The 27,913-nt window shown below is 36.1% G+C and overlaps 1 protein-coding gene across 4 annotated transcripts in view; it reads right to left on the reverse strand.

The window, feature by feature from the left end:
• gmds (GDP-mannose 4,6-dehydratase) overlaps window positions 1-27,913 on the reverse strand; it is a 661,071-nt gene that overhangs the window by 404,781 nt on the left and 228,377 nt on the right. The window lies entirely within an intron of this gene.

Below are 27,913 nucleotides of genomic sequence, written 5' to 3' on the forward strand. Positions count from 1 at the left end.
CGTGGCAGATTTTATACTGATGCGAATAAAATCATAAAAGTGATCCTTTTGGTTTATTTTATCGACAAATATTCCCTTAATGATAGAACTAGCACTTTTGTCTGTGTCAGAAGATTGGGAGGTCAACTCTCATTCTAAAGATTAAGCATGCAACATGAGGTGTTATCTTACAGATTCGATGTTAAATTCAGGTCCACACTTACCTTTTTGGAAAAGAGCAAAGAATTTCTCTCCGTGCCCTGCCGATATTTATCTTTCATTCAGGGCTGGTGGTAGACTATTTTGCGCCATAGGCAAGGCCAACTACTTCCAACCCCCCCAAAAAAAATTGTCAGCTTTGATTTTCAAAAACAGATGCTTGATAGAAAAAATGAAAAGCACAAAACTTGAAACTACTAAATTTATTTTAAATTGGAAGAATAAATAATAAATCAATCTTTGGTTATTTTTCTCAAATACAAAAGAAAATATTTTGGCACACAAATCATTTTGAACTATAGGGCATTCAGTAGAATGCAGACCTCCACAAAGGGAAACACAACATTAAAACCTTTTACTTTACACACTTTTAAGTCTATACACCTTTTCAGGTTACTCGGTGTAACCAACCTGTCATGTTAGGACAATATTTGGCTTATAGTCAGACAGAGAAACAAACAAAAAACTGACAAACAGGGTTAAAAAGGTAATCCCCTTGTCGGAGGTAATAATCTTTTGAATTTTGCTGTTAAAATTTAAGTCCCATAAAAGTTTCAATTTCAGGCACATCAAAATCTCACTTTGCCAGCCTTTTCCTTTGCAAATTTTGTCATTAATTCAATCATATCAAGTGCTAATGCCTGGGCATGGTCAATTAATATAGATGCCAAGCCATCAAGTCTCTGTGGCAACATTGTTGAGCATATGCAAGTTTATATAAGTTTGAGCTTTGAGAAACTATGTTCACCACTTGCTACTCATACGGGAAGTGTGAGAAGAATCCTTAGAGCATTATCCAGGAGGTTTTGTTGTCATGTGAAGCATAGGTTTTGGAAGTCTTCAAGCTATTGTTATAAGTTCACAACATAGATCTTCAGCATCAATATCTTTGTTTCCATTATGCATCAAAGATTTTTCTAAATTCTTGCAGCCCTTAAATACATTTTCAGTAGATATGTTTCTTTATATGTAGATATAAAGGAAGCCAAATAGGGAATTATATTGTTGTAGCTGTTGGAATCTCTCCTCAACAGATTATATGGCTATGTAGAAACCTACTTTGAATTTCTGCTTTGCTTTTTCCTGGGCATCATACTCAAACTGCCGTTTCTTTCTCTTGTTTCTAACTTGCTCTGTCACAAAGTTTGGTAGTATCTCTAGTTCCTTTGCAATCTCAGTAGCATCTGTCAAAACTCGTTGAAAACCCCCATCACTCCTGCAGTCCACAAGGTCATTCTTAGTCGCTTGCACTTGTCTTGTCGCTGAATTTAAATCCACTTCCTTATTTTTTAGTAGTTTGCTTGTAAGATTGACTTCAAAAAGGTTGTTGTACTATATAACAAGGGATACCACAAACTTGAACTTACAAACTGCATCACTAAGTGCCTCAGCTGGAAAGGTAATGATGGAAAAACGGAAAGAGAAGATAAACAAAATATAAAATGGCTACGCTGAACTATATGACTCTAAATATTAATGGAATACATAACCAAATTAAAAGGAAGAAACTACTAAATTTACTGAAAAAGGAAAAAATAGATATAGCATTTGTCCAAGAAACACACTTAACTGAATTGGAGCACAAGAAATTAAAGAGAGATTGGGTAGGACATGTAACAGCAGCATCGTATAATTCAAAAGCAAGAGGAGTGGCTATATTAATTAGCAAAAATGTGCCATTTAAAATAGAAGAGGAAATAATAGATCCAGCAGGGAGATATGTTATGATAAAATGTCAGATATATTCAGAGCTTTGGAATCTACTTAATATATATTCACCTAACGAAGAAGATCAAAAGTTTATGCAAGATATCTTTTTGAAGGTAGCTAATACGCAAGGGAACATACTAATAGGAGGGGATTTCAATCTGAATTTGGATCCAAATATGGATAAAACGGGGAAAAAAATTAACAGGAAGAACAAAGTAACCAAATTTATAATTAAATCAATGCAAGAAATGAAACTTGTGGACATATGGAGGAAACAAAACCCAAAAGAAAAGGAATACTCATACTACTCGACTAGACATAAAACATACTCAAGGATAGACCTATTCCTGTTATCAGCCCACATTCAAGGGAGAGTTAGGAAAACGGAATATAAAGCTAGACTATTATCGGACCACTCACCCCTGTTATTGGCAATAGAGCTAGAGGACATCCCTCCAAGAATGTATAGATGGAGATTAAACCCCATGCTACTTAAAAGACAGGATTTTAGAGAATTTATTGAAAAACAATTAAAAATGTACTTTGAAGTAAATACGAAATCAGTGGAAGATAAGTTTATACTATGGGACGCAATGAAAGCATTCATTAGAGGGCAAATAATAAGTTATGCAACCAAGATGAAGAAGGACTATAATCAGGAAACAGAGCAGTTGGAAAGGGAAATAATAAACATAGAAAAAAAATTAGCAATAAAGGAAGATACAACCAAAAGAAGAGAATTGGCGGATAAAAAAATAAAATATGAAACATTACAAACATATAAGGTGGAGAAGAATATAATGAAGACAAAACAGAAATATTATGAACTTGGTGAAAAAACACACAAAATCTTAGCATGGCAGCTTAAGACAGAGCAAACTAAGAAAATGGTATTGGCAACAAGGAAAAAAGACAAACAAATTACATATAATCCAAAAGAAATTAAGGAAAACTTCAGAGAATTCTATGAACAATTATACCGAACCGAAAACGAAGGGAAAGAAGGGAAAATAGATGAATTTTTGACTAAAATTGAACTACCAAAACTACAAATAGAGGAACAAAATAAATTAACAGAACCATTTGGAACAGTAGAAATACAAGAGATAATAAAAAATTTACCAAATAATAAGACACCAGGAGAGGATGGACTCCCAATAGAATTCTACAAAACATTTAAAGACCTAATAATACCGCCCCTCCTGGATGTAATCAACCAGATTGATGAGACACAAAACTTACCAGATTCATGTAAAACAGCAATAATTACAGTGATACTAAAACAAGGGAAAGATCCACTCTCACCAGCGTCATATAGACCAATATCTCTGCTAAACACAGATTATAAGATAATAGCTAAACTATTAGCGAACAGATTAGCAGAACAGGTACCGAAAATGGTAAATTTAGACCAAACTGGATTTATCAAAAAAAGACGCACAACAGACAATATTTGTAAATTTATTAACTTAATTCATGCAGTAGAAGGAAATAAAGCACCGGCAGTAGCAGTTGCTTTAGACGCAGAGAAGGCCTTCGACAGAGTAGAATGGAATTACTTGTTCAAAGTATTGCAAAAATTCAGTTTACCGGAGAAGTTTATTAATTGGATTAAAGCATTATATGAGGGACCGTTAGCGAAAGTGACAGTAAATGGACATGTATCAAAGCAATTTAACTTAAGCAGGTCAACGCGGCAGGGATGCCCACTATCACCATTATTGTTTGCGCTAGCTATAGAACCACTAGCAGAATCGATAAGAAGAGATAATAATATAAAAGGAATAAAAATAAAAGACAGGGAATATAAAATCAGTCTGTTTGCGGATGATGTGATAGTGTACTTAACAGAACCAGAACTATCAATAAAAGAACTATATAAGAAATTGAAGGAATATGGAGAAGTGTCGGGATACAAGATAAACGTAAATAAAAGTGAAGCAATGCCTATGAATAACACGGATTTCTCAAAATTTAAGGAGGAATCCCCATTCAGATGGCAAACGCAGGCAATAAGATACCTAGGTGTGCAAATAAACAAAAATCTAGGCCAATTATATAAACTCAATTACAATCCACTAATGAAAAAATTACAGGACGATTTAGAGCATTGGAAAGAGCTACCACTAACACTGATAGGAAGGATAAACTGTATTAAAATGAACATTTTTCCAAGGATACTATACTTATTTCAGGCATTGCCAATACAACTGACAGAAAAATTCTTCAAAGAGTTAAAGAAAATAATAAGGAGATTTTTATGGAGAGGGGGGAAACCGAGGATAGCACTAGATAAATTAACAGAATGGTATAAACAAGGAGGCTTACAATTGCCAAACTTCAAAAATTATTATAGAGCCGCACAATTAAGGTACCTATCAGATTTTTATCAAACAAGGGAAAAACCAGACTGGACGAGACTAGAATTAGATAAAATAGGGGAAAAGATACCTGAACACATATTATATAAATGGGACGAAAAATTGGTACAACATAGAACTTCTCCAGTATTACACCATCTCCTCAATATATGGAAGAAGATTCATGCAGAAAGAAATAAAATAAATTACCAAATATCAAAACTAATATTGACGCAAAATAAGCTACTCCCTTTTACAATAGACAACCTAGCCTTTAGAAAATGGGAAAAAAATGGGATTAAAAGAATAGAAAATTGTTTTTCAGGAAGTAGATTCTTATCCTTTGAACAAATGAGAGATAAGTACAATATAACTGGAGATACAGCGCTGGCATATTACCAACTGAGATCCTACTTGAAAGATAAATTAGGAAGCAACTTGAGTTTACCAGAGGGAAGTAACCTTGAATATGTGATTACAGATACAATGTTAATCAAAAGATTTATAAAAAATATGTATATTAAACTGCAAGAAAAGGAGAATGAGGAAACAAATGGTAAAACTAAACAAAAATGGGAACAAGATTTAAATATAAAGATAAAAAAGGAAACATGGGAGAAGTTATGCTCTGGAACGATGAGAAATACAATAAATACGAGGCTGCGTATGATACAATATAATTGGTTACACAGACTATACATTACACCGCAAAAGTTAAATAAATGGGACCCAACAGTATCTGATAGATGTTTTCGATGTAAAAAAGAAAGGGGAACAACAATTCATGCAATCTGGACATGTGAGAGAGTAGAAAAATTTTGGGATGATCTCAATCAGATATTAAATAAAATAACAGAAAACAATATACCAAAGAATCCAGAGATCTTTCTCCTAAGTAACATAAAAAATAAAGAATTTGGAATTGACTTGGAAGATGCACAAAAAAGATTTGTCAAGATAGCCCTAGCCGTAGCAAAAAAATGTATTATGTCAACCTGGAAATTGGAAGATAATTTGAAAATACAACAATGGTATATAGAAATGAATAAATGTATTCCATTAGAAAAAATAACATATAGCTTAAGAAATAATATTGAAATATTCGAACAAGTATGGGAGCCTTACATTAAATACAATAGCGAAAACCTACCGGGAACAAACATTACCTAAGTTGATGGAAGGAGAAGAAAAGAAAAGAATGGACCCAGTAGAATTTCTGGTGTATTTTTGTTGAATGACAACATTGTCTAACTGAATTAATGCAACCTAGATTGTATACCTAAAATGGATGAGGGGGGGGGGGGTGGGGGGGTGGCTTGGGAGGAGGGAGGGGGGAGGGAGAAAAAGTCACTGTAAATGTGTGGAAAAGAAAAAGTGTATATCATGGCTATTGTGATTTATGGTGTGAAAAATAAAAAATTTTAAAAAAAAAAACAAAAAAAACTAAGTGCCTCAGCTTCAATTCGGGAAGTATTTCAAGATGAACCTTTTAGGCTTTTGTCATGAAATATCTCTATTAAACCATCATATATATTAACAAGATGAAATCTCAGTGATCTCAATGTATCAATATGACTCTCCCATCCTGTTTCACTCAGTGGCTTAACAGTTATGCCCAAGTCTGATATATGGCAAGTTAGAATTTCCCAACGCTGAGTCTATGCAGATAAATAATTATGGATCTGTTGAACAAAACTGAAGAAATTAGTTGCTTCCAGACGACACCTAGCAGTATCAATGACTACCAAATTTAAAGAGTGTGCATTGCAGGGCACAAAAAAGGCATGTGGGTTTATATCCAGGACTCTCTTTTTGTACGCCATTTTCTTTGCCTTTCATGTTACTCCCATTATCATAACCTTGACCAAGCAGATTCTCAATTGACAATCCCATTTGCTCAGGCTGTCCAAGAAGAGTTTCTGTAATAAAGGCACCTGTAGTCTCCTTTAGTGGAACAAATCCCAAGAAATGTTCTCTTACAATAACCTCAGACTCAGACATCTCATTAACTGATGGTTTGATGACATCAGCAAAATCATTTCCATTTGCATAATATGACTAACATCAGGTGTGCAGTCCAGAATAATTGAATGATATTTGGCTGAGTTTGTATGTGTTAAAATTTGCTGCTTCATAGCACCTGCTAGAAGTTGTATAAGCTCATTTGGATAACTTTTCCTTGGTAGTGAACTATTGTTTCTTGATCTTTAACTCTGCAAAAATGTTCATTCATGATACGAACATAAAGGCAAAAAAATTATATTGCTAACTTTTCTTTTGTACCACAGAATGACAAGATTTTCATGCCAAGAACTCTGACCAAAGCAATCAGGCATTGCAAGATTTTTCGCCGATATTGTTCTTGCCTAATTTTCTGCTGGTTAATAGAATCAATTGTTTTTCTTTTAGATAAGTACAATTCAATTCACGCCAGATCTGATAGTTTTCTAAATTGTCAGTATTCCTTTCATGTGAAGAAAGAATTGCTCCAATGTTCTTCTAATCTTTTGAACCTGTTTCCAGTAGGAATGATGCACCTTTTTTATTTGCTGCACAACTTACTGCAAAAACAAAGCACCACACCGTTTGAGGGTGAATATATCAAACATTGACGGAACAATTCTTCACCATTTGCTCGTATAGAGGAGAAAATCTTCTGTTGTTTGAGCCTTTGGGTAAGTCATGTGAATCAACTTCCTGTGGTCCATGTTGTATTGTAAGCTGTCGCAAATGATCACTGCAACAGTAGGGCCAGTTGCAGGATCACTGCAATTATTCAAGTCAGGTAGGCACAATACCATCTTCATTTGCAGACTTTGCAGTACTCTCACTTTTCTTTTTTTTGAATATTTTATTTTTGATTTTCAACGACTTATATAGATTCAGAAAACAATACACTTTCTTTCAATGGTTATGTATAACATGCAGAATCCATTTTACCCATCTCTACGCCCTCCCTTCCACTCCCCATGCCCCAATACAACCGAGAATAATGTTATATAAATTATGCAAAATCAAAAAAAAACATAAATATCGTTGAGGTCAACGACCTTTGCAAAAAAACTGAAAAAAAAAACAGGTACTTAAATACAAAGGGGTAAAGGACAAAAAAAAGAGTACATCATCTGCACCACGTCCCACCTCTTTGATCCCAATCGTTTCCCTCCTCTTTTTCCAATTTGCGAAACTTCTATCTTAGAGATTATATCATTTGTAGTAGGAGCACCGCATTCAGCTCCCCCAGTGCTAGATTCAACAAGAGTACAGTCATATTCTTGTTCTTCATTTGCTTCCTGTGCACAAAAGTATTTCAGGAAATACCCCACTTGCTTTGCTTGCTCCTTAGCTTTTTCTGCTTTTTGTTTGCGGTACTGAGCTCCAGAAGGTCTTTTTTTTAAATCAGTCATCATATTTATCTCACAATCTGAGTCCTTAGAAAATTAGACCCTAGACCCATAGAATATGACAGCACAGAAAAAAGGTCATACAAAAAGAAATAGTGTATATCATGGCTAATGTGATTTATGGTGTGAAAAATAAAAAATTAAAAAAAAAGAAAAAAGGTCATACCGTACATGCATTCATACAATATCAATAAAGAACAGATAGAAATGAATATTCACTCACTCTCCTTTAAATCCCACCACACTACTCCACTCGATGTTGATGGGCTAACTCACTGGTTCTCAACCTTTTTCTTTCCACTCACATACCATTTTAAGCAATCCCTATCCCATTGGTGCTCTGTGATTCGTAAGGGATTGGTTAAGGTGGTATGTGAGTGGGAAGGGAAGGCTGAGAATCACTGCTCAAGACCCAATTGTGACTGAAATATTTTGATTGTGAAAAATTTTCATTTTGGCCCATTTCCTTTGAAGTTATGAAACCATCCACAAATTGAGTCAATTAGGTACGATTAAAACAGTGGTTTTCAAACTTTTTCTTTCCACCCACATGCCACCTTAAGCAATCCCTTACTAATCACAGAGCACCTATGGCATAGGAAATACTTAAAGTGGTATGTGAGTGGAAAAAGGTTGAGAACCACTGGGCTAACTGAAGCGCAGCAAATTGCACCAGAACTATGGGCCTGCGCTAAAACAATCCCCTGTCTGAGGGCCCACCGCGCACATGCCAACCAGCCCCAATAACTAACCCACCATGCATGTGCCAGCCAGCCCAACCCCTCCAATCTAACACGCATGCACAAGCCAGCACTCACACATGTGCGCAAGAAGAAGCATGGCTGGGCAAGACATACTGACCCCAGGATGCCACATTTAACAAGGTAATGTAAGTGCCTCCTCCTTTGCCCTTTCTGCCGCTACACCCCTAAATGGAGGACAAATTAACATTTTGCTCGAGGTGGCACCAGACAGAGGACAGGGTGCCTCAAAATCCAGACTATTTGGCCTAAAACCGGATGTAGCGACTACTATCCACAAAAGCCACTTGGAGACTGGGTGAGGCTCTTTATTTGTGACACGTTTTAATCATTTCCAATACGTCCAACATATTTAATTCCTTATTTTAGCACATAAAACTTGTAACCATCTTCTTTAACATTCCATGAAATATCAATCTTTGATGACAATCTGTAACAACAAACATCTGTGTAAGTGTCCATGTAAATGGTCAACAAAAAATGTGAGGTTCACTCACCCTCACTCCTCTACGCCATGCTGATCAATGCTCTAATTATCTGAATTTGTGTCCTTAACTATCAAGCATGCACCAACCAAACTACTATACGCAAACCCACCATGCATGCATCAATCGACCCCTGAAAGGCAACCTACCACGCATGTGCCAGCTGGAACTCACGCACATGCACAAGAATAAATATGGCCGCGCCCACCCAACAGACTCTGGGATGGCGACTATCAAGATAAGTACACCTTTGCACAATTGGGTCCTACACCGGTTGTCTGGCTACCCTAACAGTGTCCTTCCGTGGTCTGCGCCCTAGGCAGCTGCCTAATTGGCCTAAGGGTAGTGCCGGTCTTGCCTTCTATAAGTACCACCAAAAATAAACTAATTTGATATTTATCTTATTGCTGCTTATTGATCCATTTGACTTTTTAAATCATTCTCACGTTTCTTCTACTATAGCATATTAGTATGTCCAGTAATTTGAAACATAACCTTAAATATTGTATATTCATAATATTCCAGAGAAAGCAGTGATTACCAACTATTTTGAAAACACTGGAAATTCTCAGGAAGTCAGGTGTCAGATAAAAGGTCATTGACCTGAAACATTGACGTTGCTTCTCTGTCTAGATGCTCTGCAAGCTGCTGTATATTTCCAGTATTTTCTGTTTTAATTTCAGCTGGCTGGCAACTGGAGTATTTTTCTTTAGACAATGCATTTTTTTGTCAAAATTATTGCCTCAATACATCCAAAAACAAGTCCATCAGAATTGATTTGAGAAAAGACGAGTTGTTGGTGATTAAACAGCTTTGAGAAAATCAACACCCTTGCCTAGAGATCGTTTTAGGTATGTTCCCAAAAGCCCTCATCCCAATGAACTACAGTACATTACTAGTACAGGAGGGAAGAATAAAAAGTGAGTTCAATGCAAAATTGTTGGCCCAACAGTGATATCTTGGATTAGTTTAATTGTTTAAGATTACAGAAGAAATTCCTTGCATCTTTTCCCCTGACATTTATGTTTCTTTTCATCTATTATCTGGATCTAGAGGGTTTTTCTTCCAATGCTTATTATGCATTCAAGCAAACAATTATCAAAATAAAGCAAATGAGTGGAATTTACCCAAAGAGAACAAGTAAATGAAATAAAATAGTTGAAAAATAGTTATGAAAATCAAAAACATTGAGCTTTTACAGATTGCCTACCTGACTGAAAGACAGAGCTATCACATTCAATATCTTAATCATTTTAACATGTGGACGCTAATAGATATACGGTAGACATGGTTAGTTTATTTTAGCATCCATTTAACTCTTCTCAATTTAGATTTCCCATTTTAAGTGCATTAATATGTCAACCTTATCCCTTCGCATTCATTTTTTTGTTGCAGGCTAAAATTACTGCCAGTCTAGGCCCTCCATTAAGCATGTAATGACAGACATTTACAATCCATTATCTATTTGGCTAACCATTTGTCCTCATGTTAGATAACTTATTTTTGGCTTGAAATTGTCTTCAATCTTAATTCTTTTTTAGGAAGTGACTACAGCACAATGAGTTTTACTGCCACATATAGACATCAGCAGTCAGTGAAGTGGCTTGCAAGAGTTTGCACCCATTCTCTCTGCCAACTATACTTTTGTTTGGTCCTGATAAAACGTTGACCTTTCAGTTGCCTCCACAGATGCAGCCTGACCTGATGCTGTTTCCCCAGCAAACCATTCCTTTTTTTTGATCCAGATACTGACATCTGCAGTCTCTTGTGCCCCCAAACTTTCATTTTGCTTCATTAGTGGAATGAAGAGATCAGATAAGGGCATGAAATGGAGGACTGAGAGAGATGAAATTGCACAGTTTGTGATCAGTTTGTCCATAAACTCATGTCGGTGAACTATCCCCTCCCAAGAATTTCTCCTTTTCTCTCAACCATTCATTCTTAAATTGAAGGAGTGGGGGAGTTATGATACTCTAAAGCTCAAACTGTTTATCTTTCATTATAATCTTCAATTTACTGTTCACAATCTCTGCAGTTTTGAAATGAGACAAAAATTACCAGTCATTTTTTGCTGGCTTTACGCTAAAGACCATAAGGGGCTTGGGTACATTCTAAAAAAAAAGTAATGGATTGCAAAAGAACAAATGAACCTTCTAACTAAAAATTTTATGATGTTAATGATCAGTGACACTATTGTAACTTAAAAGTTTGCCTAGGAGGTAAAATTCAAGCTGTGTCCAGAGCTTTCAACTAAAATCAAAAGAGCATAGTCACTTGAGAGCTGCAGTGCTAAGATGTAAATTGATATCCAATTCATTTTTCTTTATATGCATCATGGGAGTTGAAGACTCAGTGTAAAAGGTGGGAGGTGAGCAACTCTGGCTTTCTAACAATTTTTTCAACTTGATCCCATAGAAAAAAAACTAAAACACAAAAGCTGATTGTGCATCCATTCAACTATTTCACAGAGAACTCTTTTGCAATGTATTGTAATTCTGCTATCCATATTCTTTACAACTAATGTTATCAACCAATAAAATCATATACATTTGTACACCTTCAAAATTTAAAAAGACTGAAGTACCTGTTATCTGGACATATTGCAAATCTAAAGCAGCTTTTGCAATTTTTCACCAAACAATTCATGTCAAAATTTGCATTATGGAAAAATGAATAAAGAATACATATCCAGAACCATATTTGAATGAGCAATGCATGCAAGCGGCAATATCAACTGAATCTTGCTGGCCAAGTATAAGTACAATCGCAAGGTTCACCAATTTTATACATTGAAATGTTTTACTTTCCATTTAAAATCAACAGAACAAATGCAAGTGAAGTGCAATAGGAGACCAGGTTCCTTATTTCTCACTTTTCACAAAGTGAATTGATATAATTTCTCCAAAAGTGATATTTTCCTTGTAATTTATGATTTAAAAACTACTAATAGCTTTCTGCACTCTTTCTAGCACTCAGGATGAGCATTTCACTTTCTAATAGTTACTCGACACAGGGCACAACCTTAGCTTCAAATTTAAATGCAACTTGACTTCCCAGCATTCTCTTGGCAACTGCTGAAAGGTTTTAAGAGTTCCATGCATGCCAGCTTGGCAAAGTGGGGGGGGGGGGGGGGGGGGGGGTGGGCACGGGGAAAGGAACAAGATAAGGCCTGTACTTTATTAGTTACGTTTTCATCTGGCATTATTCAATTATTTTTGCACAATGGCCAAGCACCTACCTTAAAATCTAAAAACATGACCCAAAGATAATTAGCTGGACCAGGGAAAGAAAACACATTCATATTGTTAATTAATTTCGTACATATTTTAGAGAAGAATATCAGCATATCAGAAAATGGCTTCTACTATCAATTTACTTTTTCAAGAATGTATCATATCACTCCTTCTCTTCATTAAGCTGGTTATAAAACAAAATTGTCAATGGGAGTTTAACATCTCCCCTTCATTCAATTTCTGGTAATAAATGTACAACTCTGCAGCTTTATCAGTAATAAGAGTCACCGGTAACTTAAGGAGGTTTAATTTCCTCTGATGGTTCAGGACTAATGTGATCATGTAAGATTCCTTTACATGGTATTTTTCTAAAGAATTATTAACTAATTTATTTCAGTGGGTTAAGGAGAGTCTTAACGCAACAGAAAACCGAATTTTACATGATAATGCCAATTTGTGCTTCATCAGAGAAAATTAAAACACCAAATGATGACAGAAATCAGAAACAAAACAGCAATTAAATGGAGAAATAACAAATTGTAATACCAAACAAAGTTTTTAAAATGTCTAAAATGACAACCATGATCTGTTGTGGGTGGTCACAAGCTTTTCATTTAATGGAAATGTTGCTTGTAGAACATCCAACATCACCATAGGTTTTGTCTTTCACAGCTTCGGAAAGGTCATGTATGATGGCATTCTCTGACATAGTCGCCAAGACTTCTTTCAAACTCGGTAGGCTGCAAGGCTTTTTTGAACTTAACTCTCCATCTGCTTATTGTTTGATCAGGTAAAATGAGCCAGGTGTACAGCACAAGATCAAGCTGACCTATGGTAATTAATTTTGTGCCTTCACCTTTGAAGGGAGATCAATGACTCCATCTATTATTAGAAGACATCATGCAGTTTGCGTCTCATTGTCCTCCACAATGCAGTTAACACAGAGAATGTCAGCTATTCGTGGCCAGTGATTCACTAAGTGTAGATCCAGTTTTTAACTTGCATCAACTATTACCAGCTAAATTGAATCCAGGGGATTCATCATCAAGTGTTGTGGCTCTCATCTAGTGCTTGTAGAACTACCATCCAGACGGCAGGTTCTACATCATTTAAAATTGGTGAGGATCATGTTGTTGAACTTTGAATGAGCTTTCCACATAACTGGAAAGTAATGGATGCTTATACCATCTGCTGTTTATAAATCTTATGGGATAAGGGAAAAGTTAGAAATCAAAAGAAAGAATTTAGTGAGAGCCTCACAGCCCCGCCAATTTCTCAAAATAAAGGCAGGCAATATAGTTTCTATGGTCAAGAGATGTTGTCACCAACGATTAACCTCAACCTCAAAAATGAAAGATACATGTTTGCAAGAATGTTTAAATGAAATTGTTGTAAATGTGTTGTCTCAAGAATATGAAGTGTCAATTAATAGTACCTTACTCATGTGCAGAGGTAATAAATGCTAAAGATCTTTGTTTGGTGAGAGATGCATTGGCAAGTAGTACTTTTGGTAAAATATGGCAGAGGAAATTGATTCTATATGTAAGGCTCTTGAATTCATCTGCTGCATCCAGGTCTTCAGCTGTTGGTTCCAGGAAATCACCTCATAAGCTACCTCTTTCTACTTCACAATTTATCTGGTGGCTTTGTGATCTCCTGTAGATGAAGATTGTCTCTCCAATTTCCTCCTCTCCCCTCAATCAATAGCTCCTGTACAGCTCTGGGAAAAAAAAGTAGAGCCAACTCTCCCCTGTTTCATTGCCAAACTTGTAAGACCAAATCATACAGAACACTACACTTATTCAAGCCAAGTCTTGAAGCTACAGGGTACCAGACCATTAAGAGTTAAAGGCTGGCTTTAAAGAATGTAAACCAGTTTTGTTGCTGTGTTGCTAATCACATTAACATACTCATCACTAATTGACATCTGCAGTCACACAAATAAGGGGAAACAAAAATTCTGAATGTTGCTTGCATTGGTTTGATCTTGTGTTCCACACTCTCAAACCTTGCACCCATGTTCTGAAGTGGTTCTTACAAAGTCGTGTGGTGCTAAACTTGTTGACATTGAGTCATCCCATTGACATGGAATTGCTGTAGAACACAACACAACATACTACCTTATCCAAAATCTATTCAGTAAGGTTGGATTAATCATGGATCTATTGATAACTTTTCAGTATGTATCAATTCTACTAACCATGCAATGGCACTGAAAGAAACAGTGGCCTCCAAATGTAAAAAAAATTCTGACAATCATCTGAAATCAGATAGTATACATATTTATATACATTGTGGGAGATGAAAAGCAATGAAGGGATAATGTAAATTTGTCAAGGCTAGGGTTTCAAATTACCTTGTAGTTCTCTATAGGCTTGGCAAATAATTCAAACTGATTTTTCAACTCTTTCAACAGCACTGAAGTTGAAAGATTTATGTTATACAAGAGACATTATATTCCATGCACAGTGTCTCACTTTTCACTGTGCAATCAATACAATTTTATGATGGAATGACTGTCAACATGTAAAGTGCATTTGAAGCTTCCACTTTAACTTTGCAAACAAGAATGTCTTCTAAGTTTCTGAGCAACACTGTATAGTTGGCACTCATTGCACTGGCCCCACCAGCACCATCCCATATACTTGATTGCCCTATCCGGACATTAGAGTATCAAATTGGATTTTTACCAAAAGCATTTTCTGTTGGCAGCCTAAAATTTGTTAGATTTAGTGAAATAAACTCCTGAGTTTAACAGAGATCATGAAATCAGAACTCATCCTCTGTTGCTTCAATGAACTAAGTTGTTCTAAACAACTGTGAATAACTTAATAATTAACTCTGCAGTGACCCATCTTCGGCTTTGCGTCACTAAGTATCTTATGAAAAATTGCACATTTTGTAATTCTTTATTGTAGACTGAAATTTTTTTTGCTGTTTTGACTTTATATTGGAAAATATTGCTTTCTGTTTAATTTCTGCAGATTAGATTGAATTGTACATCAAGAGGCAAAAGAGATAGAATGAGACTCTGAGATTTAATTCAAATAGTGATAGAATCTACTATATTCCACTCAGTCAAATTATAAAATTTTTGTTTAAAAATCAATCCTAATTAAAATGTCTTTCATTGTTGCAGCAAATTTTACTTTACAGTATACAATATTTTGAAGATGAGCTGTACCAAACACAATTAGCATTTTCAATAAAATAGAAATTCAGATACAGCATGATCTAGATCACATCCATGAGAGCAGTTGAGGGAGAAAAGAAAGAATGTAAATTAGTAAGAGGAGCAGCATTTCTCTTGTGCTTTAGTGCAGCAATATACAAGGCTTTGATGAGTAAGCCATATGCTCCAATGGCCAGCTACTAAGATAACAGAATAACTGAAACAGACACTGAGGAGTAGTTTTCAGCCAAGATGAAGGACAATAAAAGCAAGGAAGGCTGTAAAAAGACAAAATCCAATTTTGTTAACTTATAATGGTAAGGAACCAAACATTTCTTTAGGTCGGCAAGATGGGGCCAGTGGCTGAACATGTTATGTGAGGCACAGCGCGGTATTGCAAACCGCCTCCGTCAGTTCACAGACTTACCTGACAAATTGCAGGCTAGCAGTGCTGGGCACCAAATTATAGCGAGTGGATCAGATGAAGCCCCTGCCTAAAGGCGCGGGGCGCTAATGGCTCATAGCTTTAACCTGCTAGTCGTGTGAACCAGCAGCTGTTCACTAACGAGTTCATTAGCAGGCAGGGAATAAAAGGTCTGAGTATGCCTGCAATAATTTAATTTCACAAAACTCTTATTTTGCAGAAATACTTTGGTCATCCTTGTTTACAAAGTACTCCCACTTCTCATAGTTTTTGATCACATAGGCATAATATTAAACATGCACTATTTGTCTATTATCATTCATGTATATAAAGGGGGTGAATGAGAATAAGGGAGAGAAAAAATGATGCTGGATTTGTACGATGCAGAATACCAAACGAGCTGGAAATAAAAGAGAATGCAGGAAATACTCAACAGGTCAGATAGCATCCATGGAGAAAGAAAGAATGAGTTAGCATTTCTCAGTTTTGATGCAAGGTCATCATCCAGTGTTGTTAACTCTGTTTAGCATCCCCTCTCAGAGAACATCAGCTCTCTATGGGTCATGTTGATTCTCTTGGTCTCCACCCTCTAACAGACATTAACTTTGTTCTCTCCACTCCTCTCTTTTTCTGGATTTAAACCCATATATGTTTCTTCACCTTTACAAAATGGAAGGTCATTGACCAAAAATGTTAACTGTTTCTCTGTCCATAGATAGTGCTTATTTCAAGAATTTTCTAGTTTTATTTCAGATTTCTGGACTGCAGATTTTGCTTGATTTTATGTTACAGAAGTAAGAATTTCCTGTTCTGCTCTGCCCTATTTAACACATCAATCTGAAATTTCACTCATCACAATCCATTTACTCCAAGTTTGATTTGATGTGGTCATGCTTCATGCACTGATAGTGCTAGCTTACAAGGTATCCAAGTACAAAGTTCCAAAAGCTTAAAAAGGCAGAGCCAGTGACCTGGGTTCAAATCCAACACTGTCTGTAAGGAGTTTGAGTATTCTCCCTGCATCTATGTGGGTTTCCTCCAGGTGCTTCAGTTTCCTCCCACCATTCAAAATGCTAGGTCAATTGGTTGTAGGTTAATTGGGTGGCACAGGCTCGTGGGCTGAAAGGGCCTATTATGTCTAAATTTAAATTAAATCTATCATTCCAACTATGGCATTTTTGAAAAAAAATCATCCTTTTGGCACAGGTCATTAGCTGCTGGCCTCGTCACTTGAACATTAATGTTTAACAATCGGAGTGAGACTTGAGTAATATCATAAACTGCTCTGTTTATCTTTGGATTGAGGTAGTGGATTAAACTGCAAAATAGAATCCTATTACATTAGGAAGTAGCTTTAGAACATCAATCTTTACATTTTAAAAAGTTGTGGTAAAATTTGGTGGTACACTCAGTTCCATGAGGTGGGTTATCATAATAATGTGTACAAATAGCTGGCAGTCTCTGATTTAATCCGGTTTGCTAGTTTTACTCTGGTTGAATAGTTTTCCCAGGCCTCAAGGAACACAGCAGCTGAAACAAGGTGATGACAGCTTTGGGGATATGGTAAGTGTCTTTACAGCCAAGAGATTTACAGCTTTGCATGTGACAGGACAAGCAAGATTATTACCTCCTGATCCCCAACCTCTTGACCGACTCACCCTATTGGGATTCTGGGTTGAACTCACCTGCTCCTGAGGCCTACTCCAGGGCTCTCCCCTCCTGAATGGTAGTCAAGACTCCAAGACACAGACTGTGAATTTAAAATTCTGCAGCATGCAAGAAGAGTAGTCCACAAGTTCAGACCTCATTGATGTAACTGTGCCTGATAAATTCTCAGACCAAAAGGTCAGAATCGTAAGACTGTGGAGGCCAGCAACAGTTTAGCACAACCTTCACTGGTGAGAAACTATGTAATGCTTTAATTTTTCAAGTATGTGAGAGTGAAGTGTTCTTAAGTGGTGATGAATTAAGCAGTAAGTGTTCTTTGCAAACCATGTCAGCAAAACTCCAGAGAATCTGTACAGCAGGATGCCCTCTGTTCAATATTCTTTTACAGTTTTAACTGATCGAAATTATTTTGCATGGAAGGGTTCAGACATCTGTCTTGAATCCTGTCACTCAATTGCAATGCCTACTGCACCATTTACAAACCTCACTGCTCCATGTACTTAAATGAAACAAAATTAAAAAAACAGAAAAATTTACAGAAAATAAAATTCCACTTTCTACTTATTTCAGAACATTTAATAGTAAATTCTTACACCAGACAGCATCCAGAAACAACTGTACACTACATCTCACTTATTTATGGAAATTGGTGCCTGAAACTAATTCAAACCTATGTTCAGACTTAATTACATTAATAAGAATGGAAATAAAGTACTTTATTAAAATAGCATATATTTTGGTGGACAAGACGACCTTTAGATGAGACCCCAATTTCAGTCTGATTTTCATGGTCTTAGCTCATATCGGTAATATAAGTTGGCCCCCAAACGTCCCGGGTACCATATGTGTATTGACTGTGCTGGAGTCGTGTTGACTGAGCTGATGGGTGTGGCTGGTAGGTGGGTCACAAAGCGAGACAGTAATAAAATCTTTCAAAATCTGTGGTATCTCTAGTGAAGTGGATGGTACGGAGGATGATTTATTGAGGGACACTGACGACGAAGCTGAAGCCAACTCGCCAGATTCAGACTGCGACCCACCCGTAAGATGACAGTGTAAACAGTGAGACTCCAGATGTGTTTGCTGAGCTCTTTGCCTCAGATGATGAAGTTAGTGATTTTCAAGGATTTTAAATGTGTGCAATGTTTTTTTTTTAATTTTACATTTCTTTTATTAGTTTAACATCACATTGGTAATGGATTTTAAAGCAAAATCAAAATTGTGTACACTACAGCAACTTTTTAAAAAGTATACCAGTAGCTTGAAAATTGTTATAGGGTGAGGTCTGGGTGGGATATGGAACCAATGAAGTGGTATTTTGGATAGAATTTTAAGGTCACAGTTTCTGTATGTGGCCTATAGGATGACCTCTTTTTGGGGGTGTTTTTTCGATGCTTCAAGTGTCGTCTTATCTGCCAAAATATACAGTAATTTTTTTTGAGAAGGAAAGAGACTTCATTTAAAAAAAACAAATTTTCTTCTATTAAAAGATGCATCTTATCTTAATTAAACTAATTTTCTATCCACTTCATGGTCTATAGAAAATGTATAGTTTCAGAATTTCTTTGTAATTTTCAAGAGAGTGATAACACAAGACAGGCATGGTGCCACATTTACTAATAAAACTCATTGGTATTAAAATGAAACCTGTGCAACTTTCCTTGAGCCATTTTGCAATATATCCAAAGCCTTCCTGCATACACTCCTTTCTTACACGAATACATTTAGCCACTGTTAAATTATACGATATGCTACTGAAGAGATTCAGCCCTGAATTAAATCTACTTCTGGAGTTTGGTAGTCATCATTTTCATTTTTCTGGACTAAATTGGAATCATGTCACTCTCAGTATGTGAAATGCATTGTGAAGCCCCTTGTTTGCACCATAACACAAATGGAAGATGAACTGACAATGTAATTTTTACAAGAACCATTATCAAAGACACTAAGATATAATTGCTCAATCGCATTTTACACATTCTTGTCATCTGAGGAATGCTGCAGAGTTGTTATTGGCAACATTTGGACAGAAATTAAATGTCCCATAAATTGGGATTAGAGATCTTTGAAGATTTATCAATGAAAGAACAAGGTAAGGCTGTTCAAGGTCTAAGCATGAAACAGAATTTTGGTTTTTTTTCCAAAAAATGATTGAACCTGGTTTCCATTGTTCACAATTCTGGACAGGAAATTAGACAATAAAAAGAAGCATATTGTAAAAACTCATAACATTTTAAATGTAACTGATGTTACAAAAGTAATGAATATAATCTTAAATTGAGGATGTGAATTTATCAACTAAAATAGAAGAAATTCATTGCTCTGAATTGTTAATTCACAGTCTTAAATTTATATTTAACTTAACAGAACTGGAAATCAGCTGTCTTAACAAATATGAGAAAAATATATAAGAGTTGGTATGATATAAAGGATACATCAATGATCAGGGAATGCAAATCTTCTAAAATAACCAATCTCCTCCCCCAACCAACATCCCACCAACTAATAAGGTAGTCACATTGGGAAGGAAGTTGAACTGAGTAGCTTTCCATGTAACTGTGCAATTTCCTTGTCAACAAATTCAGAACTCAGAACATAGGAAATCTTAACAGGAAAAGGCTGGCTAGACCAACAAATTCATCCTCTTGGAACTTATCCGTACGCCAACTTCTCAAAAAAAATTTCTGAACCACTTCTTCCCCAAAAAATATTTTTGCTTGCAAAAATGCTTCTGAAGGCCTGGTAATTTATTTGACGATTTTCAACTCTTCACTGGAAATAGTTCAATGGAAACAATCATTTTTTTTTAAACACAGAAGATCTCTGTGTATGCTCCCTATTACACTTTTGTTTTAAATATCCAAAATAGTTTGATACATATTCGAGCAATATGCTTAACATAGGCAATGGAATCAAACAGGTAATTGTATTATTTTAATTAACTTAGTTTTATTGTCATTAACGAGTTCAAATTAAAATATATTAATTTAATGAGACTCCAATCTCTACCATAATTTAGAAAACAGCAAGCCATTTATATTGTGTGTGTTGGGTTAACTCCCCAAACCATTCTGGCAGTGACATGTCTATCCTTGGCCTCATCCATTTTCGGGACAAGCCTCATCATAAACTTTGAGGAACAGCACATCATATACCTCCTGGGTAGCCTTAAACCCAATGGCAGGAATATTGATTCCTATAATTTTACATGATTTTTACCCCATCTGATTCCAGTGTTCTCATCTCTTCTTTACCTACTCCTGTCCTTATTTATTTCTCTCTCCAACGTTTCTTCCCTGCCTTCCTTATAGTTTCTACATCTATCCATCTCTCCACCTCTCACACCTTATATCACCTCTGGTACCTCTTCATATATGTAATTTCATCTATTCTCTATTTGTCTTGATAAAGGATTTATACCCAAAATGCTGACTGACCATTTATACTCATTGATGCAGTATGATATACTGAGTTCCTTTGACTTTTTTTTGCTCATTGCTCAAGATTGTAGCTCTATTGTATAAACAACCGTTTTTTGTATGTATGCTTTGAGGGCCTTGTCTTGGGCTACAGACCTCATGTTGTAAAATGGAATTCGATCAGGAAGCTCATTTTCAAAGGCCACAACATAAACTGAATGGCTTGCTTCTGTGCCACACATTTTCTTGGATGTAGCAGAATATATATTTCACAGTGCAGAACAAATTCAAAATAAAATTCAATGAAATTCAAGATGAAAGAGAAAATACCAGAAACACTTTACTGATCAGGCAGCAACTGGAGAGAATGAGCAGGATAATTAGTCATTTATTAGCTGTCAAAACAACAAAAATTGTCTTTCTCTTTCAGAAATGTAACATTAACTGATGAAATAGCTCCGATTTCCTCCCACTCTCCAAAAATGGATGGGATTTGTACATTAATTCGTGTATTTGGACAGCACAGTCTCGTGGGTCAGAAGGGTCTTTTACCATGAGGGATATCTAAATTTTTTTTAAAATTAAATGCAACTTATGGAGGAAATAAAAAATAATTTTACAGCTTATTATATGTGCATCTTTCTTGATAAAAACTGCATGGAACAGCAGAAAGAAGTTTCAATTACATATCTCATTGTAAGTTCACATCACATTTAACCATCCTATGATTGTAAAAGGATGTAAAAGGATGTAATGTGACTCTCAACAAACAATATTTATTTATATTTTTCATCACAAATCATTCAATCGTCCTAGTTGACAAATCGTGTTCTGTACTAGGAATTATTTCTCTCAGTGTTGATGAAAATTCATTTAATGCAGAGTTGTGATCTAAAACTATTGGGACAAACATTATAACAAAATATCCCATGTGCATAAATCCTCCATTCAGCTGGTCCCACTTCATTGCTAGAACTTGTGTGAAGGCTACCAACGAAGCTTGACTGAGCTGGGATTCCCGACAATATACTCATCAATACACATTTTCCTCTACTTCATTCAGAGCAGGGATAAGAGTGGCAATCTCATTCATTTGAATAAGAGTTTCTCCGCTGTAGATATGAGGGGAGAGAGAAACAATTTATTTTGTTTACTTAATTTTATTTTTATACTTTTAATTATTTATCTGCATTACTGCATTTTTATATTTTAATCACTGCTTTTTAATTATTTCATATAATTAATATAGTTATAAATAATGGTAAATACACCCCTCCCCTCCCCTCAGTTCTGTCAGGAAATAAGACTACCCCTCTGGTCAATCAGATGTCAAAGTGCTCTGGTAACAGGGCTTCAGTGGACTGTGATAGACACCTTCTGATCAGTGGGGAGAGGAGCAGCCTTTTAAATCCTCTGAGCCCTCTATGTCTATTCCAGATATTTTTGGAACCCAAGTTGGAGGTAAGAGGAGAGGGTTGTTTATCACAGGTGACGTCAGATGGAGCTAGATTCAACTCATTAGATTGTGGTGAATAAGCATAGTAGATACTAACAAACTATATGGGTTTGCATTGCTTAACAAGTATTTGTGCTTTAATTATTTATTTCAACAAGTTTTGCAATAAAAGCTTTGACCAACAATAGCACCACCTGGAGGCTTCAAGCAGAGATCAGTGAGCCAGGCAGGGCTTCAATTACAAATGTAACTGAGAATGGCTGCTGGCAATATTTCTTAAATTCTTTCCAGGTTGCAATGTTATCTTGCATTTGCAATTTTATTTTAAATATTGAAATTTAAGATTTTATCTGCATCACAAAAATAAGACCATAAAAAATAAGTTCCTCCTGACAAGGAATCCTGACAACTTTCATTTTAACCAACAACATGTACAGTAAGTGTAACCCTATGATAAAAGTGGCTTAGATCTCTGATGTAACAATGCAAATACAATATATTTAATCCTAAAAATATATTTTCAAGTTACTTGTAATAAACCAGTTTATCTTGTTTACCTCATGTACAAAACATTTTAAATCTAGTTAGATATGGACAAAATATTAGATAATTTTCCTGGAAATATTTAACATATTAAATATTATGATGCTAAATGTTACTAACAACAACCCCCTTTGGTATATCCTAGCAGCATGGAACTCCTTTGGTGCTATCTGAAAATGCAAAAGAAGATGTCAACAAAGGAGCCTGCTTGAGTTTATAAGCCTTATTTCTTGTGTTCTTACACCCCCAGCTGAGTACAGCTCACTGCTCCTCCTAAATCCAGCTGTTTTTGGTGCATTTGGCTTTAATCAGGTGCAGGGCAGGAACTCCGTATCCTGCTGCCTTACTTTAATTAAGAGGAGTCAAATTTTACAAATTGGCAGATTCCATTGCTTAATCTTCACCACTTGATGAATCATTTGGTTCAAAACATGTTGGGCTAAAACACGAGATAAAAGAATCTTTGTTCCCAAATGAGCAGAGGCTCAGTAGCACCTTTATTTGACCAAAAGTTAAATAAATATGCATGAAGTAATATTAATCTCAAATATATCCTCAAAAGCATGGTTTTACTGGTATTTCTGGCCATACTACATGAGATTTATGTATAATGTAATACATCCTTTGAAATCAAGTTGTTATTATATGTGGTGCAAAGTCAAATCATTAGAATGTTAAATTCTGCAGATTTATTTTCAGGCCTATTACTTCCAACTAAAGTAGCAATTTCCAATAATCTAGTTTTACAAACAGTCAAATTATACAATTATCCACATTTGTGACACCTTTATGTTATCACATTGTTTTGAAGAAAATGTTCCTTAGTTTTTATTTTGTTTTAATCAATTTTATTTTGAAAATATCTATCTGATAGGAAGAATTTTTTTGGCAATTAAACTGAGGTCCTTTCAAAAATATGCCTGGCGATGTCACCATTTGTAACAATTTAATTCAAAACCCAATCAAATCAATTGACAACTCGATGACAGTAACTGCAGATGTCTACAAAAGATAATGTCAGCTCAATACTGCATGATTGCAGTGCTACTATCTGGTCTTTCTCAAGCCTCCTACAGAGAACACCTCTTAAACTCTGCTTGGCTTGGAGAAGTGCAAATTAATCCCAAAGGATTCTGTCAACTTTTGTTTTCACACACACTAAACCCAAACATTCCACACTTAATGGTTTGGATACTCAAACAACCAAGTGCCCACTTTCCCAGCCTTAAACAAAACATCTTGAGAATAGTAAACGTGACAAACCAAATTTATCATGAGGCCATTATGAGCTTAATGAGCTGGAGAACAAAAATTGCATTGACACATTTAAAAGCCAAATTACATAGGTTTTCCAAAGCATTTGAACAGGCCACAGACAGTGCTCACTTAAAGCATGAGAGGATATGAACTTGGAGACTCAAGACGCTGCAGATGATGGAATCTGGACCAAAATGAAAACCGCCAAGGAACTCAGTAAGCTGAGCATTTTGGCCTTGACAGTAGAGAGGAATTGGTGTAAACTTCCATCAGTTAATTGAACTTCATCATAGGACAGAAGTATTCACTAGATTCTTGAACATTTCTTTAACAAAGCTGCAATCAGAGAGGACGAGATGTTGGGCTTAAATACTGTGTTGGTTGAGATCAGAAATAGGAAAGGTGTAGTCACTCTCAGGTGGAGCAATAGTGGTGGAAGCCTTCACAGTCAGGGGCATATATAGTTATTTCTGTAACTGCAAACGAGACTCCAGGCTGGTATGTTGCTTCCCAGGATCTCTCTGAGAAGGTACGGGCTCTTCCAGGGAAGATGGGAACTGCACAAGAGGGAGAGGTTACACCTGAAGTAGAAGGGTGGTGGGCAATATCCTCATGGGGATGTCCTCTGGTTCTGTTTATGTTTAAACAGGGGCTGGGAACCCGAACAGCAAGGCAGCAACTGGAGGAAATGAGGGGATGGAAGATGCTAAGGCAAGTAAGCCCAAAGGGTAGAATAGCAAGAGATGGGTGAATGGTCACAGCGAGACTGAGGAGCTGAACCATGTTTATTTTAATGCAAGGAGTATTTAGAGCCAGGATCAGTACTTGGAATTATGATTTGTGGCCATTGCAGAGACATGGCTGCAAGAGCAAAAGTATTTACTTGATGAAGTGCTCAAGCTCGAAACATTGGTGATGTTTCTTTATTTTTGCTCCATAAAGTACACTGTTTGACCTGTGGAGCTTTTCCAGCATTGTGTTTTTAAAATGTTCCTGGGTTTCATTGCTTTAGACAGGATAAAGAAGGAGGTGAAGGCATAGTATTATTAATAGAGAGCTTCACTGCTGCAGTCAGAGAGGACATAATGGTGGGCTTGAATACTGAGGCAGTGTAGGTTGAGACCAGAAAGAGAAAAGTGCAATCCCTCTAAGAGGGCTATACTATCTGCTTCCAAATAGCCAGAAGATTGTGGTAGTGGGAGACTTTAATTTCATCAATATTGGCAAGGAAATTCTTACTGCCAGAGGTTTAGATGGGGTAGAATTTGTTAAGCATGCCCAGAAGAGTTTCTTGAAGCAGCATGAAGATAGCCCAACCAAGAAGTGGGCCATACTAGAATTTGTATTGGCAATGAGCCCGGCCAAGTGATTGGAGTTTTTGTAGGGGAATATTTTGTAAAGAATTATCATTATTCCTTAAATGTCAAGATAGTTATGGATAAAGATAAGCTTGGGCCTTGGAGAGGGGAGCTTTGCCAGGCAAATATTTCACAGAGAGATGCCTTTATGTTCAAACCATTTCAAGCCACAAAGTTAAATTGTAGCATCTGATTAAGTTCATCCATTAATACAAGTTGTTATATCTCAAACCAGCAACAGGAGACACAATTCCAAAGGGTTAAATTTTAACTATATTTATTAATGACTATTTAATAATATAAATTCTTAACACAATTAATCCCTCTTATAATTATCTATAGCAAATATACAGATATCATATCTTTATAAACAGTGTGTATGTGAAAAACCCAGACCATTACAGTCTGTGCCCAATATTCAAAAAAACAAAAATTCCCCCCAAAAAACCCCAGGTCAGTCAGTCAAGTAAGCCAGTCCAAAAACACAATCCACAGAATTCAAGCTTAATGTCTAAACTCAGTTCTTTAACTGAATAACAAAAGGATATCATATTGAAATTGGAAAGAGAAATGACAAATGTGTTGCTGTAAGCGTACAAATCCTTTTTCAAGGCTTCCTTACGTGACTTCTTTTGGTTCTCAAATTGTGATTTTTAAAAAGAACTTCATTAACTTATGAGGCATGTCTCCATCACTCCAACTCCAGTTCTGCTCCTCCAACTGCCACTCTGAACATTCCATTCTCTCTCTGCACAGCTCGACTCAGCTGCACTATTCACACAGAGTTCCCAGCAAATTCCATCATTTATGATGACAGTCCAAAAAGTCAGTCCATGGTCCATAACAAAGTGAATATTTTTAATTCAGTGCAATAGTTGAAGATGATAATGTTGGAATTCATTTACCTATCAGTTCGAATTGAACCGGTATAGAGCATGTAAGCATGAAGAGAAAGAATAAGAAGCTGAAAGAGATAACCAAATCTTTCATGTATTTCGGCCAGATGTTATTCTTTAAAAATAAAACATCAAAAGGGACTATGTTATTTATGATTGTGCACCTGAGTCATCTTTGAAATGAGAGCATGTGAAAACCATTCATTTCATACAAGCTGATGTGGCTTTGGGCGAGATGCTGTACATATACTTTCCTCTCTAAAATTTAATTCTGCTATTAGCAACATTTCTGTTCAAAGTCGTATTTAAACTTTTTTTTTTGTAAATCAAAGCAGTGTTGAATTCTCAATACGTCAAACATTGAGGGTGTGATGATATTCGGCCCAAACCACAGCTCTGCCAACAACATTGCTATCAAATTTTTAATTAAAATTTTAAATTTAGACATACAGCATGGTAACAGGCCATTTCAGCCCATGAGGCCGTGCCACCCAATTACACCCAATTAACCTACAACTCACAATACATTTCGAACGGTGGGAGGAAACCAGAGCCCTGGGGAAATCCCATGCAGACATGGGAAGAAATACAAATTCCTTAAAGACAGCATGGGATTCAAACTCTGGCCCCAATCGCTGGCGCTGTAATGGCATTGTGCTAACCACTACGCCAATGAGAGTATTTTTTAATGTGCAGAAAAATAATTTCTAGCTATGTTAAGTAAAACCCTGACATCCTTGACTGCTTGTCAGAAATGCAAGTGGCTAAAGATGCAACAAAACAATTGCATGCACTCAGGAGTTGGGTGGTGGTGTGATAACAGGGCTTGGACAGGAGTTGGTGAAGGGAATGGTGTTGCAGAATGGAGCATGAGTGCTGGGGCTGGGGTTAGATGAATGAAGTTATAGTGAGGCAGAGAAACTTGTGTTTTGTGAAGAAGAAATCAAACGAGTTCTCTTTCTCCTTGCTTACAAGGGTTCTGTGAATGTACCCACTTCTAACATACAACTACTTTCAACTCTCTTCAGCTACAGAGAATTTTAATATTCAAGGAACTCTGCTAACAAATGCCCAATTTGAGCCTGACTTAAATTAATGCTTCCACTCTGAGCGCAGGGTAATCATCCAACAACAAAAAACCAGCTGCAGTAACAATGACAAAAGGGCATTTAGTGCCGGCTTGGAATATTACTTTTATTATGGCCTGACAGTTTTTATAATGATCAGAACCTATGATCATGTTTTCTTCAATTTCAGTACCTCAAAGGCTCTGAACTTGTCCTCTCTTCTTTCCTGCTGTCATCCCTAAGTTTCGGCATCATGCAACTAATCCACCGAACACCAATATAAAATCCTAGACTGCATGTACATTTCACTCAACACAAGAGTATTATTCTTTGCAAAGACATTTGTTTTGGAGTAATGATTTTTGCATAAAGCAGAACATTGTTACTTTATATTATTTTTAAGTAGAAATTGCTAAGCTAAACAGTGTGAGGCATAAATATAACAAATCATGAACAATTTAATAGAGAAAAAAATGACTTCTTTATATTACAGTACATTAAG

The sequence above is a fragment of the Narcine bancroftii genome, chromosome 1, assembly GCF_036971445.1.
Source record: "Narcine bancroftii isolate sNarBan1 chromosome 1, sNarBan1.hap1, whole genome shotgun sequence".
In the NCBI taxonomy this organism is placed as follows: domain Eukaryota; kingdom Metazoa; phylum Chordata; class Chondrichthyes; order Torpediniformes; family Narcinidae; genus Narcine; species Narcine bancroftii.